Below are 6,853 nucleotides of genomic sequence, written 5' to 3'. Positions count from 1 at the left end.
TGATATATATCACATATACCACATATATGGTTTGAAAAGCTAACCCTGGCTGCAGACTACAGCTTGGAAAAGAATTTGGAGGAAAAGCGAACATGGTTACAGGTCACCAAGTAGGGAGGATACTGTATAGCATAGGTGAATGGAGGTGGCGACAGAGATAGAGACAAGTTGAGAAATATTTAGAAAAGGGGACAAAAATTGGTGGTGGATCTTGTATGGAATGACACAGAGCTAAAGCTATAGACTTTGTATTGCATGAGTGGTTGGATGGTGGTCTCTAGAGTTAGGATTATCAGATTAATTTTGTTTTGGAAATACTGTACTGAGTGGTGCCTTTAAAATATTTAAATGAAGATGTCATATAGGTAAAGGTGTGAAGCTCAGTAGAGGTTTTGGCAAGACACAGAACTTTGTATCATGGCACATAGGTAATAATTGAAGCCGCGGGCAAGGATGAGTTTTTATTTTTATTTTTTCCAGTTTTACTGAGGTATAATTGATGAATAAAATTGTATATAGTGCTCACTTTGGCAGCACATATACTAAAATTGGAATGATACAGAGAAGATTAGCACGGCCCCTGCACAAGGATGACACATAAATTAGTGAAGTGTTCTATATTAAAAAAAATTGTATAGAATTAAAATGTACGGTGTGATGATTTGATATACACATACATTGTGAAATGATTACCACAATCAAGTTAACACATCTGCTGCCTCACATAGTTACCTTTTTTTTTTTTTTTTTTAGTATGAACTTTTCTAAGGAGATAGTATATAGTGAGAAAAGAATCTAAAACAAAGTTAGAGGAATTTCATAACTTCTTGGCTAAATGGAAGCATATGCATCTACAAAGGACATGCAAGGCTTTAACTCCTAGATGGTGGGAATCATGATTTTTATATTCATCCTAAACTCCTAGTAAGATAACTGGTGTAGAAGAGGGACTCAATAAATATTCGATAAATGAAAGAAGTAAGGAGTAGAGCAACCAGACAGTTAGACTATGAAACAGGTACACACAGTATCATGGAGCCAAAGGAAGAGAGTGTTTTAAGTAGGACAGAACTGTAAATAATGTCCATTGCTTCTGAGAAGCAAGTTAAGATGAAGACTGAAACATATCCACTGACATGTTTCAGCAAGCTGGAAGTCACTGGTTACCCTGGTGTGAGCTGTTTGAGTGGAAGGATGGGAACAGAAGCCTTGGTTTATAAGCCTTGTCAGCCTTTGTTTTGATTTTTTAGCCTATTGGTCAATTTTTTCCTTAATATAACTGAGAGCGACTTATGTGTTAACAGTAAAAACATTTCCTATCCCTTTCTTCTCGAAGTCCAAACAAGAACAACAAGAAAAGAAACAGAAATGCAAACATCATCTCTGATAAAACTTACAGGACAATTAACAGCCACAACATATAAGGACTGAAAACCAGCAGAATGGTTAATGACATAACAGAAAGGAGAAAGACTTACTCCAGTAGCTGTGCACGTCTGGGGGCAGGGATAGTGGTACCAAATAGAAGTAAGCCAATGGTCTTACAGAACCCTGGCAAGGCTCAAGGACTGTAGACACAAGGCATGCGAAGATTAGCCTGGAGGAGGAGTGATGATGGTGGGGAGACAGGTGACTGGAAACAGGTTCATATCCTCCCTTATTGCAGCAGGAGAGAGTGGGTTTACTGTCTAGAAAAACTGAACCAGAGAGGCACTGGACAGTTGGGACTGTTATGGAAGAAGATACGAGTGAGATGCTATTCAAAAAACAGGACAATCAAGTGAAAGCCTATAAAATAAATGGAGAAATGTCCAACCTCTTACCCTGGCCAGTTCCAAAGCGCCAGCAGTGAGGATTATGCTTGCCAAGCAGGAGATGGGAAGATTCTTCTGAAGACTCAGAGCTGTCTCAGAGACAGCGCCTGGAGATAAGTTTCAACAAAACAGCTATCATGCCACTCAATCATCCTACTGTGAGGTACATGATTCTACAAAAATTCTTTCAATGCACATAGAGTTTTCTGATCGCCTTGGTGTCTAACTCCGATGTATGAACAGAAGGCAAAGAATCACCAGACATTTGAAGAAAATCTCTATCAAATAAGACTCAAGTAAAGAAACAGTAAAAGGAGAATTCAGAGGAAACAGACAATATGAGGAGTAGAACAAACCTTTAAGAAACTGTAATTAATATATTCTGAGGGAACAAGAATACATATTGCATCCTTCAAACAAGAACGGGATGCTATTAAATAAAGAATCAAGCAGAAGATAAAAAGAAATATTGGTCCTTGCAAATTTAGTTGATGATAAGTTCAACAGAAGATGAAGTTAAGAACTCCTCCATAAAATAGAGCAAAAATGCGGAGACGGTCAATAGGTGAGAAAAAATTCAACACAAATTTCAAAGAAAGTAGAATATACTGGGAAAGAAATTATCAATGAAACACTACAACACATTTTCCAGAATTTAAGGATGATCCTCCATGTTGAAAGTGTCCAGTTATTATCCAAAGGCTCACACTTAACATTGCAGGGCCCAGTGCAGGAATACAAATGGAGGCCTGCATACATATCTCTAAATAGTCACAAGTTACAAACCAAGATGGACCCTAGGTTCAGGTCATGTTTCCCATGTTGTCTGGCTCCCGAAGCCTGTTCCTTGGAGACTGCCTTTTAGACCAAGCCTAGAGACCAAGGGAGCCATGAGTTCCCCTGGATGGACACTGTCCCTGCAAGCTGGGAGGAGGGAGGGGGCAGGCTGTCTGCTGGAACAGCAGGTTGGAAGCTGGTCGGGCCCAGGACTGACCTGGTCAAGCTCCTGTGGGAACCTGCTGGGCAAGTTTGCCTCCCTCTTGCCTCAGTTCTGATTTAGGATTTCCAGGAATTTTTAAGCACCTCTGCAAACTATACCACTGAGCATAGGAGTGACTGGGAGTGCAGTTACAGTGGGGGTGGGGGGGGTGGGAGAACCTGTCTGCCTTCATGCTTTTGATTGATCTGAGGTGACTAAATGTAAGCAAAAGTAGCCTTTTTTTTTTTTTTTTTTTGTCTGATGCCCCAGGGCAGAAGCTGTGAACTTATTCTGAACCTTTACACATTCTCAATCCTGCATACTCAGGCCTTGGGGACCTCATGTTCATTTGTGCCCCTCTCCCACAATTCCTGTTTTTTTAATTTACTTGCTGAACTTTAAAAATATTTTCTAATGAAAGTGAAAGAAAAAAATAATGCCTTTGTTTTGGTGTTTGTGTGGGGCCTCTTTTAAAGTGCAGGCCCCACGACAGAAGACCCTCTGGGAATACTGAGTGCCCAGTACAAGAAATGGAAAAAAGATCCACATCAACATATATCTAATTAAATGTTAGGGATAAAAAGATGATTCTGAAGTTCTAGTGAGAAAAGCAGTCATATGCAAAGAATTGAGAATCAGAATGATAGTGGAACAACAGTGGAAGTCAGGAATTATGTTGTAAAAATTCTGAGTAAAAATAATTTTAACCTAGAATCTTATATCCAGTCAGATTATGAACTGAGCCATAAGCCTAGACTAAAGTCATTCTCAGACATAAAAATCTCTAAGTATTTTGCCTCTCATGCACTCATTCGTAAGAAGATATGGTAGGATGTACTTCAAACAAAGAAAACCAAGAAAGGCTTTCTTTAACCCAGGATGTACATCATCCTACTTAAGAAGGAGAAAAGGGAATTTCCAGGACAAAAGCAAATTATCTGACAAGTTTGCGGGTGAAAAAGATTGTGTTGAGAGAGATTTAACAGGTCTGTTGGAGGTTGCAGGAAGACTTAGATGTGAAAGGAAACCAAGCAAATGAAGAAAAAGATGATTATTAACTACAGGAAAACAAAAAGTTTTTCAAGGAAGGAAATGTTAGTGTAATTTAACTCCACCGAGTAGAGTTGACCTTGGTGATTATATGATCCACCTATAAACAAAATCTTTCTCATTTTAAAACTAGTCACTACCAAAGACTCTTGAGCACCTGGAGCTGGACACCTCAGTGCAGGGCTTACTAGGAGGAAGCAGACCCATCCCTGTCATTCAGCCCACCTCCATCCAGGTTAGAAACAATTTGGGGAGAGTGAAGTTGTTATCAGAAGCCAAGTGGGAAGTGAAGGACTGGAGGTAGAAGACTTTTTCTTCTCCTCCCCTCTTGGTGCTTTCCCCTCTGTGAAACCAAATGGGAGGCTCCAAGAGACTCACCTGTAAAGGATGGGTCCTCTTCATAGGGCTAAGGCACCTGGCTTCTCCCAAAGCAAGTGATGAGAAAGAGAGAGAGAGGGAGAGAGAGACTGAGATTGAAGAACAAGAGAGAGTGACCAAGACGAAGCCACAATGTCCTTTGTAACTCAGTCTTACAAGTGACATACCACCATTTCTGCCATCAGTGTGCCATCAGTCACACAGGCCAATCCTGATATAATCTGGTAGGGGATTACACAAGACTGTGACTACCAAGAAGTAGGGATCTTGAGTGCTGGCTATCTGACAGTGAAGACTATTAATTTTTTTAAAAAAAGCATGCCTTTTTAGATATCACACCAAAAATACAGTACATGAAAGAAATAGTTAATAAGCCAGATTCTTTAAAATTAAAAACTTTTGCTCTGTAAAAGAGACAGTTAAGAGAGTTGGAAGAGGAGTCATAGACTGGGAGAAATATTTGCAGAAGACACATCTGATAAAGGACTGTTATCCAAAATATAATAAAGAATTCTTAAAACTCAACAATAAGAAAACAAACAACTTGATTAGAAAATGGGCCAAAGACCTTAGCGTGTAACTCACCAAAGAAAACATACCGATGGCAACAAGCATATGAAAAGATCCTCCACATCGCACATCACCAGGAAAATGCAATTTAAAACAGCAATGAGATATTACTACATACCTATTAGAATCATCAAAACCCAGCACATTGACAAACCAAATGCTGGTGAGGATGTGGAGTAACAGGAACTCTCATTCATTGCTGATGGGAATTTGAAATGGTACAGCCACTTTGGATGACAGTTTGGCAGTTCCTTATAAAACTAAACACTCCTGACATTATGATCCAGGAATCACACTCCTTGGTACTTCACCCAAAGGAGTTGAAAGCTTGTATCCACACAAAAACCTGCACATGGATATTTATAGCTGCTATATTCGCAACCGCCCAAACTTGGAAGCAACTAAGATGTCTTTTAGCAGGTGAGTGGATAAATAAACTGTGGTACATCCAGACAACATGATATTATTCAGTGCTAAAAAGAAATTAACTTTTAAGACACAAAAAGACTCTGAGGACACTTCAATGCATATTACTAAATGAAAGAAGTCAATTTGAAAAGGCTACATACTGTGTGCTTCCAACTTTATGACATTCTAGAAAAGGCAAAATTATGGAGACAATAAAAAGATCAGTGGTTTCCACGGCTGTGGGGGTAGGCAGGGAGATGAACAGGTAGAGCACAAGGAGTTTTAGGACAGTGAAAATGCTCTGTATGAGGTTATAATGATGAATGCATGCCATTATCCATTTGTTCAAACCCACAGAATATACAACACCAAGAGTGAACCTGAAGGTGAAGTATGGACTTCAGATGACTATGATATGTCAATGTGGTTCATCAACTGAAATAAATATACCACTCTTGTGAGTGATACTGATAATGGGAAAGGCTATGCATATGTGGGGACATGAGTACATGGGAAATCTCTGTACCCTACTCTCAATTTTGTTATAAACCTAGAACTTCTCTAAAAAGTATTAGGTCTTTAAAAAAAATCTACCAGAAGAAAAATTTTTTTAAAAAGCAGGTTAACGAGATGGATGGTTTTTGTGTATTCAGAGAAGGCTTCAAAGTGGTGAAATTTGAGCTGATTTGAATAAAGTGAGGAAGAATGATTGATAAAGGTAGGAACAAGCTTGGTATGTTGGAGGAATACCAGGAAGATCAGTGGGTCTAGAATGGAGTATAGAATTAAGTAGAGAAGTCAGCAAGTTCAGAGACAGCCAAGCATGTAGGGTGTTGGCCACAGTAACACATTTGGATTTTGTTCTGATGGAATAAAATGGTGGAATGGAAGAATTTTGGAATGGAAGAAGTTTTGGAATGGTGGAATGGAAGAATAATGTGATCTTAAAATGAATGGGGGTGGAGAATAGACTTTTGGAGCAAGAGTGGAATTGGTATGGGAGTAAGCTAGCAAAATCCTTGACTAGCCAATGCGGGTCGAAATTCAGAGTAGAAGTAAAAGGAGGAAGAAGGCTTCAACTATAATGGGAGAGAAGCCAGAAAATAGGGCTAGAATTGCCTGTGGGTTAGTCACCTTGGTGGTTGTTAAGGTGAGACAGTTCTTTTCTGATTTCCTTGAACTTCTCAGTAAAAAGTTTGAGGCCATCAGCAAGGGTAGAAGGTCAATAGCAGAAGTAGGGTTCAGTATCTCCTAATACTGAACTGTGCTTGCAATCCTCTTTCAACATGATATATTATTCTTCTAACACAGTGTTGACTAGTTAGATGTTAACTGAAAATTTTTCCTAATGAAATATCTTTGCAGGTCTACATATTTTGTTTTGTGAACCTCACAGAATGAATTTAGAAACTTGTTAATCTTATCTATATTTTAGAACAATTTAAGTAAGAATTATGTTTTTTAATGATATAAAAATTTATATATCAAAATTTGCTATGTCCACTGATGGTGGAGGTTATAGTGATAGGTTGTTGCAGTTGTTTTCCTATAACTTCCATTTCTTTCATGGTTATTTTCTATTCAACTTTTCCTAAGCTTCTTGAGTTAAATTTGGTAATTAACATTATCTTACAATAATGTTAATTTCATTGAA

At 38.6% G+C, this 6,853-nt stretch overlaps 1 non-coding gene across 1 annotated transcript; it reads left to right on the top strand.

Annotated features, from left to right (window-relative positions):
- The first annotated feature begins 518 nt into the window (after positions 1-518).
- Positions 519-625, top strand: LOC137776029 (U6 spliceosomal RNA). The gene has a single exon (XR_011076151.1). It is a non-coding gene; the product is annotated as a U6 spliceosomal RNA (small nuclear RNA).
- Positions 626-6,853: the final 6,228 nt, after the last annotated feature.

This window comes from Eschrichtius robustus, chromosome 13 (genome assembly GCF_028021215.1).
Source record: "Eschrichtius robustus isolate mEscRob2 chromosome 13, mEscRob2.pri, whole genome shotgun sequence".
In the NCBI taxonomy this organism is placed as follows: domain Eukaryota; kingdom Metazoa; phylum Chordata; class Mammalia; order Artiodactyla; family Eschrichtiidae; genus Eschrichtius; species Eschrichtius robustus.
Note: the sequence above shows the minus strand (reverse complement) of the source record. Positions and strands in the feature narration are given on the sequence as shown.